The sequence below is a fragment of the Homalodisca vitripennis genome, chromosome 4, assembly GCF_021130785.1.
Source record: "Homalodisca vitripennis isolate AUS2020 chromosome 4, UT_GWSS_2.1, whole genome shotgun sequence".
Classification (NCBI taxonomy): domain Eukaryota; kingdom Metazoa; phylum Arthropoda; class Insecta; order Hemiptera; family Cicadellidae; genus Homalodisca; species Homalodisca vitripennis.
This window is the reverse complement of record NC_060210.1, coordinates 106,655,386-106,670,627: the sequence shown is the minus strand read 5'-3', so window position 1 is coordinate 106,670,627 and position 15,242 is coordinate 106,655,386.

Genomic DNA, 15,242 nt, shown 5'->3' with positions numbered 1-15,242 from the left:
CAAACAGGTCAAAAGAAGCCAACTCTTTGCAACAAGCCATAACTCATTATGTGTCATAATTAATTAATTTAATTTCCTTTAATCAGAATTAATGATAATAAGAACATCATAATGATGGTCAGATTTGAACTTATAAGAATTCCATACTGTTTATGTAAATCTTTATATTTTTATTCTAAAAAATGTGTTTGCAATTAAAACATGCAAATACTACAATGCTCCTTGATTTAAATTAAAATAAGAGTTTTATTTGGTCTCCAATTAGATACAATCACTTGTTGTTTTGCAATTTTTACAATTTAAGTAAGGGTCTTCTCCAATAATGTTCAACAATTATTTCCGTTGTATATTATTAGTTCAAATAACTTTTATCATCAGAAGTTGCGAAGAGTGTCTGTAATGTACGGTAGTTGGAACAAGTGTTCTATGCGTTATAACAAGTGGTGTTGCACACCTTTTCATATCTTAACAAAGTTTGTTGCTTTTTCTACTTCTTGTTATCTAGTCAGTAAGGTAAGTTATCAATAAAAATAACTAGGGACGTAATATACTTGTAGACTAGGAGAGACAACCAGCATTCGGCAATATGCGTAACACATTACATATTTTGAGTGTTTTTATACAGTTACTATAGTGCAGTGATTTAGTTATATTTTGTTTTATTTGACCTAGTTCTTCATAATTGTTTCAATCTCTTAAAGTATAATAAAAATTTATTTTAGTGATTACACTATATGTATCTTAGTTCTCCATTTCTAACACATTCATTCATGGTTATCATTGTCAGAAGGTAATATGATCTTTAAGAGCACAAATAATAAATATTTGTTGCTTCTTTGCTTTTTAAATAATATAAATAAGGTACATTATTATCATTTATTGTAGACATATAATTAAGGGAATGCAGATTGTGAATACTACTTATAATAAATCTTGCATTGGTACCAAACAGTTGTAGTAACCAATCTCTAGATAAAAAGTGTCATACATGACAACAATTGGCATTTTTAGAAACATTCAAAACAGGCTACAGCAATAATTGAATGTTACTATATACAACATTCATTATTATGTAATTAGAAAATCCATTTATCGTAAGAAAGACCAACAAAAGATAATTAGGATTGTATATTGCAGGAATGCTGGCTGGTTACGCTTATTACTAAGTAAACTTGTTAGAATTATGTAGTGTGTTGGTTATGACAATCTTGTTCTGCCATTTGGCGATTTTACCTGTCCTCTATTGTAAATTTTACTTTTGTTGGTGTTGATAAGCTATTGCTTCATTTGCCATAATTATACACTGGTATCTTAATCCTTTTCTTTTGATTTTATGGGCATATTTTATATTTATTAAAAGCGTGCAAGTTTCGAAGGCACCAATATGTTGTGATGGAATACGTTGATAAATTTATTATAATAGTTATGTGATTTAAAAACTGGTAGAGGTATAGATAATAAAATTCTCTCATGTAATGCAAAAATACTATAAAAAGGAGACTGCGTGGATGTGACATCGTAACAATTTTAATTATCCTAAAAATTAAAATTCCTAAAAATGTTGACTGAGAATATTTTAGTATGAATTTTAAGTTGTAGTACAAACTTTTATGTGCCCAATGAAGTTGTTTTAGGTCTATTTTAAATGTATTAATATTACATTTGTCAACATCAATATACTGCACACCCTTTAAATATACAAAGTCTACAACTGGATTTAGATACCAGTGTTTATTTTGAACATTCTTCCAAAATTGTAGTTTTGTATAATCTTACATTTTATACATATATAGTTGCTGCTCTGTGTACACTTTAAACAGTAACTTTCATATAAATTAATTTTCATCAACTATTCCCAACAAAATTGTTCGGACTTCTGTTTTCATAAAGGGACCATTCAAGAAATGCTTATTTTTATTTTATTCAAGAACTGCTACAGTTTGTTCCTGTTAGGTGTGTTTAGGATATTGTTTTGAAACCTGATAACCTTTCCTGATATATAAATGGTGAAACCTGTTGTTGCTTTTTATGTTTCACTGCTTTTAAGAGTTTTAAATGTGAACTGTTATACCATTGTAACTAGGCTACTGTTTGATGTGCGTTTCTTTCAATTTTTTAACATCTAGAGGTACTATTTTTACTATAACTAATCTAACTTTCATAACGTACATTAATCTTACTCTTAGACTGTATTACAATTACTTCAATGCAATACAAGTAATACATTATTATGTAAAAATCTTGTTTAATAAGCACAAATGTTTTTAGTGTGTATATTGATTTGTTTTTCTGTAATTTGCTGAATTTGAAAATGAAAAATGTAATCTTTCAAAGTAGAGTACACAAGCTTGTTAAAACTTTTGATTTTTATTTCCACATGAGAATGAAGTATCTCCTATATGTTGGCCTTGGACTAGGGTTGGGTATAATATTGAGGATGAAGACTGTGTTTGATCCACATAGTGGTAGAATAGTTAGTTGCTGTTCACAAAATTCAGAACGTTTTGTTTCTTACATGTTCTGTTTGTTACAGACTTAAAGAAGAAGTTCTATAAAATAAATTGCTATGAATATTACTTTTTTTTAATAGCGTACTATAAAATAACAATTTTATAGTTAGTAGAAGCTGTAAATACTGCAAGAAAATTTGAAACCTTTTAATCTGATTATATTTTCACAAAAATTCTTATTAATTACTGTAAGTGTAATTGTTAACTTGTCATGTTGTCCTCCTAATTTACATGCTGAAGCCAGTTGCTGGTTTGGGTTTAGAATCTAGAACAATTAATAAATGATTTGGGTTATATACCTTTACAGGGTTTGTCCTGATAGTAATTGGACTGAGTCGATTTTAAAAAATTTATTGAGCCAATCGTTACAATTCTTTAAAAACTTTCAAAATAGGCTCCTTTTGCATCAATGCAGCGCTACCAGCGCGATTTCCAAGCATTGAAGGCGTCACAGAAGGCATTCTCCAGAATAGCCTTGAGAGCCGCGGTGCATGCTACTTGGATCCCCTGTCATCTCAAAATGCTTGCCTTTCATCAGCCTATTCAGGTGAGGAAACAAAAAAAAGTCCGGGGGGCCACATCTGGGCTGTAGGGTGGCTGTGGAAGAGTTGGGATGCCGGCCTTGGTCAGGTAGCTGTTCACAAGAAAGGCGGCGTGAGCTGGGGCGTTGTCGTGGTGCAACTTCCAGTCGGCTGCGATGTCTGGTCGGACCCGATTGACCCTTTGTTTGAGTCTCTTGAGCACTTCCATGTAAAACTTGACATTGACGGTTTGTCCAGGAGGAACAAATTCATGGTGGACGATGCCTTTGATGTCAAAAAAGACAATGAGCATCGTTTTCACTTTGGATTTGCTCATTCTTCCCTTTTTTGGGCGAAGAGACGCCGGCGTGTGCCACTCGGAAGATTGCCTCTTTGTCTCGGGATAATACTCAAAGATCCATGACTCATCACCTGTGATTACGTTATTCAAAAATTTTGGGACCATCTTCGCACACACCTTGCGCATGTTCAAATGCTCCGTCACAATGTTATGAATCACAGATTTCGGTAAACTTAACATTGGGGCAATTAAACGAATACTTAGTCGACGGTCTGAGTTCAAAACTTTGCACACACTCGTGTTTGTCGAAGTCAAAGGTCTTTCAGCACGGTCTTCATCAGCAACCTCTTCCCGGCCCTCCAAAAAGGCCACCAAAACACACTACTTCTTGCTAAAGCAACATCTGGGCAAACCTGCTTGATCATATCAAATGTCTCTGTCATAGATTTACTGAGTTTCACACTGAATTTAATCGTGTACCTCTGATGTAACGAACACTGCATTTTCGGTTTGCACCACTCACAGAAACACGTCAGGCGAAAATATATTGCTGTTGATTACCCAAATTTTATGCGAGTGCAGATTATTAATAGTTTGCACTAATGTATAATATGCACTAATATATAAGAAAAGTAATAATCAGTATTACAGATACTTACTTTTTTGAAACTTGGTAAGTTATTCTTTATATAATAAAGTTGCATACAAATGTATTAAGATAAAAAGTTTAAATTTTTCTTTATCAACACGTACTCGAATTTAAAATTATTTTGCATAATTTTTTTATTTTAAAAACCCCAACGTAGTAAAACAAAAAACATCCCATTATGTTTATTTTGTTAAAGTTGTGAATTATTTTGTGGAACACTACACAAATACCAAATATACAAAAATCAAAACTCAAGTTATACAGATACTTACTTTTTTCACATTTGGTATAATTGTTTCTATGTACATAAGTAACAATGAAAAAGATTCATACAAATAAATAAAGATCATAAAATTATAGCTTTTGTATTCTATAGTTTTACACAATGTAAAAACTTCATTTTTGTTTGTATTATTTTTTTATTTAAAGAATTTAACACGTTTTATTATTCAAAAAAATTAGAAGTTATAGTCTACCTTCCCCCTTACACAGTAAAAGAAAAATCATCTCATTATGTTTATTTATTTAAGTTATGAATTATTTGTCTAAACATTACACAAATACCAAAAGATTTCTTGGCACTGAGAGAGTTAACCTTTCATCATTGCTTTGCACTGACAGAGCCACCTCCTCAAAAGTTCTTGGCATTCAAATGGTTAATAGTTGAGTACATCTATATTTTCAACCACTAAGTAATTGTCATTGGCAGTATTTATAAATCTTGTAAATAATCATATGGTCTAAAAAATAAATCGTAAATAACTAGTTCAATTGTATGTCAAAAACTGCTATAACCATTAAATGTACTCAGCACTAGGGATACCCTAATAAAACTACACTTGGCAATTAGGTGTCACTGCAAACATGATATCAAGCCGAATAAAGGATTATAAATCTAAGAACCAACCTCTCATCTTACCAGCACATTTTTCTCAGATTATGCAGCATGATAAATTACAATATCATATTATACCTAATCCAAGTTCTCGTCCTATCATATCTAGGTTTATTTTTATCAACTACTTTTAATGTTCTAGTTGTACAAAATGTAACGTAATTGTAAGAGCACTAAAATTCTCACCCAGAGAAAAAAGATATTCCATAATAATGGCAGCACCCGAGTATAATGGAACCACTACTGATTTATAGTAATTCTAGTGATAAAACTAAAGTATAGTGATACTATTCAATTATCTCAGCTAAAATTCCAAAATATAATACAGTGAGATAAATGTATGTATTTGTAATATAACACCCTCTTTCTACTGTAACCATTATTTGCAGCCTAATTATTTACTTTACTACATGGACCATGCATTACCAAAATGCTAAACCCACTTTTAATATTCTGTTAAGTGTAGTTCAGCCTAAGCCTACATAGTTAAAGTTGTTACTGTTATATAAGTGGTGTATGTATACATTATTCACCAAATGTATGTAACTAGAAATGTTTTTTGTTCATTAACAGGTGAATATTAATACATGTTTTTAATATGGAAAATTCGTCTCTGTCAGTTAGTTTTCTTAAAAACCCTTTTGAAAACGAACTAACAACCTTTTTTTGTTTGTAACACCTATTATTGTTGTCAATAGCTATTTATTGTTCAATAGCAGATTTTATGAGACAAAATTAAGGTATCACAAACAGAAATGTCTGTGTTTTATATGTGACACAATGTTCTATGTAATAAATAATATATTATTCGATTTTATATTTCTTTAGTGTAAAATAAATTGTAAAAGTGTATTTTCAATACCACAGAAAAAACTAAACATTGTAAAATGGATACAAAACAAACTTTGTAGTCTACTATGAAAGTAATCTTTTACGTGGTGCTTTTTAATAGTTTATTTCATGTTCTAAATGTATTATACATTTATTTTGTAATATCTGTGATATTTTCTTATTCTATTTACAAACTTATACAAGTAATAACACTTGGTCTGATTCATGGTCTGAGTGTAATTCAGTTTTTTATTCCACACTCAGTTTAGTACTTCATACTTTATTTTCCCAAAATTGTTTTAAGACTAACCCATTTTTAAATCACCTATTACGTCATCTGCACAAACCAGATGAGTGAGTAAGTTGGTACTGTTGCAGGTAGACAGTACTGATGATAGTCAAATCCCAATGGTTTGCTTCTTCTCTTGAAGGACAACTAACAGAACAGTATAAGTCTGGCATTTAGTGTATTAAAGTTTCAAAATGTACATGGTTCTGTAGTTTATATTTATTACTATGTGGTAATGCATTATAAATAGAAAAATTATCAATATATAATATTAGTATTGACTCACCATGATCATAAAAATCCAGATGTACTTAATCAGTACTAACTTAAACACCCAAATAATACAAAATATATTTCCCTAGACATAATTCAAAGTATTTTGAAAAGGAGCTCTATATATTACAAGGATTTCAAGCTTTATAATATATTTCCACCAAATTTTTAATTAACACAAACACATTAGCTTATATAAGGATTTTAAAGCGTTTCAATATGTTTCTATAACATTTTTAATTTACAAAGAAGTGAAACCATTGTTTTGATAATGCTAGCACATTGGGAAGTGGGCAGGGCTGTGGTGGTTGTTTTCACGCTGTACTGTTTTATGTGATTCTGTGGATGTACACTCTAAATTCCACGTGATGGGATCAACTATTATGATTAGTATCCTAGTACTAATCGTAATTAAAATTCTAATTAATATAAAGGTGAGTGCTAAACAGTTCAAGAACACAGTTTCCAAGTGGAATAAGGGCTGTTACATTGATGCAAGATATGTGCTCCTCTGTTCCTCACTTATTCTTCTGTTTGTTGTCTTATCAAAGCTGACTCTCACGATTACAATTATTGCACTCTTTATTTCAAAATATTCCATAGCTTACAAATTAAATTTAGTTTTTGCTAAATCAGGCCAGTTACCTGAAGAAGTAGTTATGGTTAAAGTTAAAATGCAAATTATTTTCCATAGTACAAAATATAATGGTTAAAAATGTTTATTTTTTATAATTAGATATCGGTAATAGTACATTTCATTACTAGTCATAAAAGTGGCCTATTGTGGGCTGAGATGCAAGGCAAAGCCGAGAGGGATAGGGAAAATCAGCTGACAGCTACGATCAGCTTACTATCTTGCAGATGACGTAACAGTAACTTTCGTAGATCTGTTATATTAGAAAGTAGCTCCTTACCACACGGAGTGATACAAAATTTTGTAAAACATTGTCAGTAGATTTCTTGAACAAAACTAAAATGTATAAATTGTGTTAAATATTGCCCTAGTAATTTCAAATATTACTTTTCAAGTTTCTCAAAAATTCTAATTACCTATTGCTTCATTTTAAAAACCATATGGGTTTATCATTTATGGTAATATTTACATAATTCATCATTAAAATTATGTTATTTTAAATCTTTTTTAATTCTGATTATTATGAATCACAAACGAAAGCTATTGGCTTTTTACCACTTGTTTCCAGACTATGAATCAAGACTTATTAAGACTTCAATAATAGTAATTAAACTAAAATTCTTGTTATAAATGATAATATGAATAAAAACATATTCCTTGAACAATGTGTACCTTATTCTTTCCTCATATTTACCGTTATGTGCTAAATGTACCTTTGAGATTGGAAGTTATGCAATAATATTGACTTGGAATACATCCGTCATACTACATTCAGTGTGATATAATGGTAAAAAAGACAATTGAAAAAATAATCACGAAACATTGGTTTGGTGCTTTGGGCAGTTTGTGATTAACATTAATAATAGACAAAAAATTCAGACTTTATTTTTAGGTTTGTTTTTAACAAGAAACTTATCTTTGGTTTTTATTGTATTGTTACACTTTTTTAATGATTATAATCTTATACAAACTATGAGAATTGTAATAACAAATGTGGGTATCTAAAATGATTAATTTAAAATTGAAATAGTTATGTTGAAATAAAACTCTTATAATGGCATTTTTGTTGAGTAACAATTTTATACTATATTTAGTTTAAACACAGTAATTTTTGTAACTGAAAAACTTTTCAATACAAATTATGGGTAATCAGTGAACCAATACTTTATAGAGTTGTATAATTTAACCTTCTCCTGGGCAATTACCATGATCTGATCTTTGGGACAGCTATCAGTTTTTATAGCCTACTGGGTCAATGTTAAAGTTCTTTCCTTCCTTCAACAAACAAATAGCTCTGCTTTGAAGTAACCATGCTGAAATTTGACTGTACATCTTGCATGTTTTATAACCAACGTTAAAGAGCTTACTACAGACAGACTGAAACCTGCTGAGATTCACTCCATTGCCAGTATATGGGCATCAAATGTGGTATTCATGTTGTGATAGTTAATAATTTTTCTGAAACAACAAGATTAACAAGATTTGCTGCTGAAATCAAGTATAAAATAAGAAATTTTACAAGTAAACTACATTTAAAATGAGGAAAACAAAACTGATTTTTGGAGAAAGAAGGCTGCTGGTTAGACGGAAACATTAAGTTTTAAGTTCTCCCCATTCAAAGTAATAAATGTGGCTACCCACAAAATATTTTAAAGATCAATTGGTACTGTCAGAGTGGAGAAAATTGTACCACTGGTTGCAGTTTAAACACAAACAAAAGAGACACTATATCAATCATCTGGGACATTACTAATTCTGGAATCACCTTTAAAGTAAAGCATGCCTCTATCAAGCTCAATGTCCCCCTGCACAAGCACTGGCACTTCATAGTGAGTTCTATGAAAATTCCTACAGTTTGATGCAGTCTGGAGTAAAAGCTCAAAATGCTTAATCATTTAACGCAATTACCAAAACTAACGTACCCCTATCACAACAATGTTACAATAACCAAAAAATCTGTTGAAATTACATTACAGGGTTATTGATAGCTTTACTCTAGTCTGTATAAATACTGTGCAACATTCTGATGGCTTAACACTCACAACAAAGTGGGGATGTGATGGCAGCTCAGGTCATTCAATATGTAAACAAAGATTTTTCAGTGACAAGTGAATTCTTTTATACTCACCATCTCCATTGTCCTACTTAAACTGAAAATAAATAGTAACAGTGAAGTGATATGGCCCAACTCAAAACCATCATCTGATCGATTGTGGTGCACCCTGAAAACATGTCAAACACAGAACACAAAAGTTAATAAAACATTAAGTACAGAATATTGATTGGTCAGATATGGAAATTCTACTTTTGTCTGAAGAGTTATATGATGTATACGTCAGTGTGTTATTCAGCTTGAAGCTTTATGATGATGAAAAATTGCTTCACACAAATAACAGACACAAGCTTGTGTAATTTGTGGGGCAACTCCAAATGACATGAAAATATACCAGTAGACATTCAGAAATATGAATATGGAATTTCATCCTCCCATACCAAGTAAACGTTGTATGTGATGCATACTGTGCATTTTTTATTGGTTTGAATTAGAAATGTCTAGTAGTAACTAAAAAAAGTTACTTTTTGAAAGCCATCAATCAATACTCTTTTGACCAAGACACTTATTACATCTAGTTGTGTTGGCAGATTGGTATTAATGTCCCTAACAAACACATACACACCTGACTTTTCTAGTTGTATCCAAATGGACTGAAATTGCCATGTATCTTGTCACAGACAAACAATCACCACATCTCCTCAAAGTCTCTCAAATAAATGACCTCTGAGTAGCCAGGTTTCAGCAACTCATCATAAGTGCTTATTTTTTGTTTGAAGTTTGTTTCTGACAATGGAAATATTGTGAAGGAAACAGGATTTTTCCGAATTCTTTCGTTGTGAGTCCAATCTCTTGCTCAAAACAATTCCTCCCACAAAGCCTAATTTGACAATAGAGTGGAAAAAGACTATGTTGTTCCTTAGGAAAATGACACTGTAAAAATCTCACCAACCGATAAAGGCAACACTACTGTTGTACTTGACTCAGTAACGTATAAAGAAAAGATTACAGAAACTTTAGATACTGGAAAATATACAGTTTTAAATAAAGATTGTAGGGTCTTTCATGATTTATTTGAATGAAAGGTAGTGAACACCTTACCCTTTCCCAGGCCGTAGACGGATATATTCCAATGACAGACTTTGACCAAAAAGCCAAACATGATTATATCCTAAATTATAGATTGTGTTGTCTCTTTGAGAGTCTTTTGGTTCACATAAAGCCTTCGGAATGGCAGGCGCACACTCCATCTTTATCGCGGTTGACTAGGAATTATTTCCGTGGCAGGAGGAGGAGGGGGTGCCCTTTGCCTAGCTCCATCCACCTACTCGTCTGTTTTGCTTGTCCTACAGAACAGTATCCAAATATATCCGTTATCTGCCTAGATGATACAATAAGATGATAATGATAAACCTTATCTATGAAACCTGGGAATATGAAAATTCTCTAATAATTAGTAGTTTATATAATTTTTCAGTTTTATTAGATTGTACTATAAATTTTAATTTAGATCAAATTAACAGTATGGTAAATAGTTATTTTTAGATTTTTATTAATAAATATACTAATTTTTTATTCAAATTGCCATATTTTTATATGTTTTGCATTTACTTCTTACATCATATTCATTATAAAAATTAGCTTTGAACTTAAAGATTAATATATTTTATAGATATCTTGGCGTTAAAGGAAAATTGTCATTCATTAGCAGTGTGTGAAAGGTTAAAAAACACAAAGTACATTATTCAGATAAATTAAAATCTAAATTAACTCCTCACCATTCCAAAATTACCCATATATATGGCCCTCCCAAAATCCACAAACCTACCATCCCTCCCATTTAGCACCAATGGTAGAAAAAACTGACTTATTTATCAAAAATTCTAAGGATTTTGGAGAGAAGTCAAAATCCTTTAAGTTGACTAAAACTAACAAACTAGTAAGTTTTGATGTTGAAAGTCTATTCACAAATGTACCAGTTCCAGAAACTCTCGAAATTATTGAATCACGTCTCAAAGATGACAAAACATTAGGTGAAAGGACTAAACTTCCCATTCCAGTAATTATGGAACTGTTAGAATTATACACTGAAAGCAATTATTTTGAGTTAGAGGGTAAAATCTACCTTCAAGATGAAGTCATAGGAATGGGTTCTCCACTGTCTCCTAATTTTGCCAATACATTTATGGAGCAATATATCTTTTTTTGATAGAGAAAAGCTTATTCTCAGTTGAAGACAGACTAAAAATGGAATTTATAAAAGTTGAATCACAATGGATACTTCAATCAATAATAAACAAGTGCAAACAAACCAGAAGAACCATTCCTCGATCAGTCATCCAGAATAGTGATAAATTTGCATTTTTTGACGAGTTTATCAGAGAAAAGACAAGGTAATAAGTACAACTTTAAAACCGTGTTTAAAACATACAATACTCTTAGACAAAGTCTCGTAAAAACAAAACCAAAAAATGGCACACAGGATTCCAAAACTGTGTTTTACAGTATAAAATGTAGTTGCAATAGGGAATACATAGGCGAAACAAAAAGACCATTAAACTTAAGGATAAAAGAACACAAAGAGACCACAAGCAAAGGGCTGACAGAAAAGTCCAAAAATGCACATCACTCTTGGTCCAAAGACTATCATATGAATTGTGATGAGGCTAACATTTTACATTGAAAACCACGTTCTTTCAAATGAAATTATTTGAAGATTCATACATTAAACTAGCAAAACAAACGAATAATAGTCAACCATCAGTTGAAATTAGACCGCTTTGGTTGCCAATTCTGAAAAATTAACTAACAATAAAACCTAAAGTTTCAAACATATTAGAAATTTGTAATAAATCAAAGTGGAATCATAGTGTGGTTTTAAGAAATTAATCTAGCATGCACCAATAATAAAAAAGGTCCACTCCATCCCTCCTTTTTTGGCCATCTTGTTTCTGCAGTGACAATGACAATCGCTGTTTACTATTGGCCTCTGGTCATTTCTATTTGGTTGGTCAGTGAGTGCAGACCCCACCAGTGTATCTGTATTCCGTATTCCAGTTAGTGTTTAGTTTTTATTAAGTGCATGTTTTAGAGTTAGTGTGCATGGAATAGACACACAACATGGCTGTTGTGGTTCCTGACTTATGCATGTCACACTGCTCTGGTACGTTTTGTTTACATTTAACCTACGTTGTAGTCATGCATTAGTTTAGTCATTTACCTGTTTCCTTCACAAGTGCTTATTGTCGTAATTCTTTATTCTTTGTGAAATCACGCAGTTGTTTGAAGAACAACAACGTTTAGGGTTCTCTCTTTCTTCTACAACTGAAGTCAGTTAACAGCTCTCTGATCTGAAGGTAATATAAACTATAATCACCTGTATTCTCCCTTTTCTGTAAAATTAAATTAAAAACTGAGAAAACAGGTAAAGGACTCCTCTTGCTACTCTTTTTATTGTCCTCTGTTTACAAAACTGGTTTATCTATACTGCAATCTTGAGAGGAACTGAATTTGTACGATATTTTACAGAAAACATCTATAATAAACTAAAGTACCCAGGTTTTAATCTTGACCAGGAAATATTCAAAACTGAAACTAATAGCAATATACAAAATTGGACAGTTTAGCTCATACTTTAATGATGCTGAAAATTATGTATATTAGAAAATATGCTTAATCAGTGTGTTTAAAACTCAAGGCTATATTGCTGCAGACATGTCCAAAAAATGTTGGTGGTGCATGAGTCCTTCAAGAAACAAATTAAATTGTTAAAAAATTAATTTAAGCCCGTTCTCTTAAACGCTAAATTGTAAACTATGTCATTATAATTAAGTGACATGAATTTAATAACTATAAGTTATTCCCAAGTGATGGTATAAATAGATTTTTTTAACATTTAGAATAAAGGCTCATTACTGACAATGGATGATTTAAAAGGATAATAGAACACCTTTCACCTTTATATGTTTATAGCCCCAACGTCATGTGCTGATTTGTTAGTTATTTTTTTACATGCTTAACCTTGTGTCTTAAGTTTGCATGCCTAAAGATGAGAACATTTAAAAGTTCTTTAAATTTCTTGTTCAATAACTTGTAAAGATGGCAAATGTTCTGAAATACCTTTTTTAGACATTTCAGATAGCTATTTTGTCCCATCAAAATGCTAAAATGGAACAGTGCCTGTATAGATATATTTATATTTTCAAGCATTAATTAATCCGTTGGTGTTGTCTGTCAGTAGTTTACAGATCATGCAAGATCCTGTAATTTTCAACTAGTGTTTTCTTAATTTATCCAGGAAGACCAAAATTATTGCAAAGGCCTTCTAGCTTTGTCTTTATACAATTATAATCAAGTATTCATTAAATACATACAAGTTGTGTTAAAAAAGTAATGGAAACTTTCAAGTTTCATGAGTTTGTAGAGGACGATTATTACAGTTGGTACTCATGCTACTGGTTATTCAAATACTCAAACAATGAAATTCACAATAAATCTAAAATTTTGCTATCCTGAGAGTTGACTACTTACCAAAGCTTTGAGAGAAAATATCACAATATGCAACACTTTTCTAAAGAAAAATCAAATATCTATATAATGTCAAACCACGTCAAAGAGTTAACCACTTTCACTGCCGCCTCCTAAATTTGACAACTTTCTTACACTGCCAACCGTTTTAATGATTTTAAAATAAACTAATTTTTCAACCAATTATAAGAAAACCATGGGACTTGAATTTATTTTAAAGCTGAATTCTTCCTCTTTCTACACAAATCCTCATGCATAAATATTTTCAAACAGAAAGTCTTGTTTTAAAACTCAAAAACGTAATATTTTTTTGTAAAAAATAAAAATCTGACCAAAATCTAGCACCAGATTGTGGAGTCTATAACATAAATATATTTCTCATTATTATTTGCTGTATTCAGTATTTTCATACTGTCACTATAGCTACAGATATTTACAATTGAAATCCACTCATGTTTAAAATTTTTTTATTGTGGCGCCCAAACCCACTTGTTCCAGAGCCATCATCAGAAGCTGAAAATAAATAATAAACTGTAACATTCTGTAATAAACCAATTATATATAAAACACAAGAACAATTTTTTGTATTACTATTATGCTGATATTTGTTTTTTGAGTTAAAAAGAATTTCAACAAGTTCATCGGTAGTAAAATCAGGATCATTGTCTGTGTGTGATCGAATTCATCACTTTCACTGTCACTGGACAATCTGAGTAATTTTTCTAGCACTTGATTGTCTTCAATACTGTATCGATTCATTGTATTTACTCACAAAAGAATCGTTGTAAACTAAAGTAATAAGCAAAACAATAACAATGTAGATGATGAATTAGTAGAACGATAGCAGAACAACAACAAGCGGCCGCTGCAACACGACAACGAGTTCGTAAACAAAATTTTTTCGATATAACAGATCACTGCTAAAAACATTTCATAGATCATAATCCATAGAGTAAGAAATTAAAACATGGAAATAGTGAATGACTATCAATTCCGAAGTCTAAATAGGTTTAAATGCATTTTTATTACTGTAAAGGTCGGCGCTGTCAAAAGACGTCGGTAGTCTAAAGAATTCCATGCGCAACGTCAAATAACATTGTCGGCAGTGAAAATGTTAAGTGATCAAGTGCAGCTCTGAAATTTTAATATTAAACACTACGACAATACTCTTATGCTGTTTTGATGTGAAGACAGTATTCCATTCAGGGTTTGCTTCACCAGGCCAGATAATTAATTAAGCTCTTCACTTGGAAGCTCCATGACGATTGTGTAAATAGCGTCAAATATTACCCAGCTTATGGCAGACAAGAGAATAGTTTTTCTACCATGACAACGCACCTGCACTCACAACTAGAGATGGGTATACATTTGTTAAAGCAATGGTTTGGCTGCGATAACTGTTATGTGATTGAGCTTTTGTAAGCACAACTTGTAGTTGTAAACCTCTTTTGCTCAAAGGCTTTTGGAATAACAGAGTTTAACTCAGTTTAACTAGTTTACGCTCCACTTTATAGACACAGCAATTTCCATTAGTTATTTTTTTGCCACAAATGACATGGTCCCAATGCCTCATGCACCTTACCTCACATAACTCTGTGACAACATTGAAGACATCTCGAAAAAATAAGGAGAAGAACTTTCAGCCATTACAGAAGATGAATAAAAATGTCTTAAACAAGGGAATTGCTGCAAATGTATCAAGTGAAGAGTGCTTTAAAGGACAAGGTTTTATTGTAATAAATAAAATACGTAGCTTTTA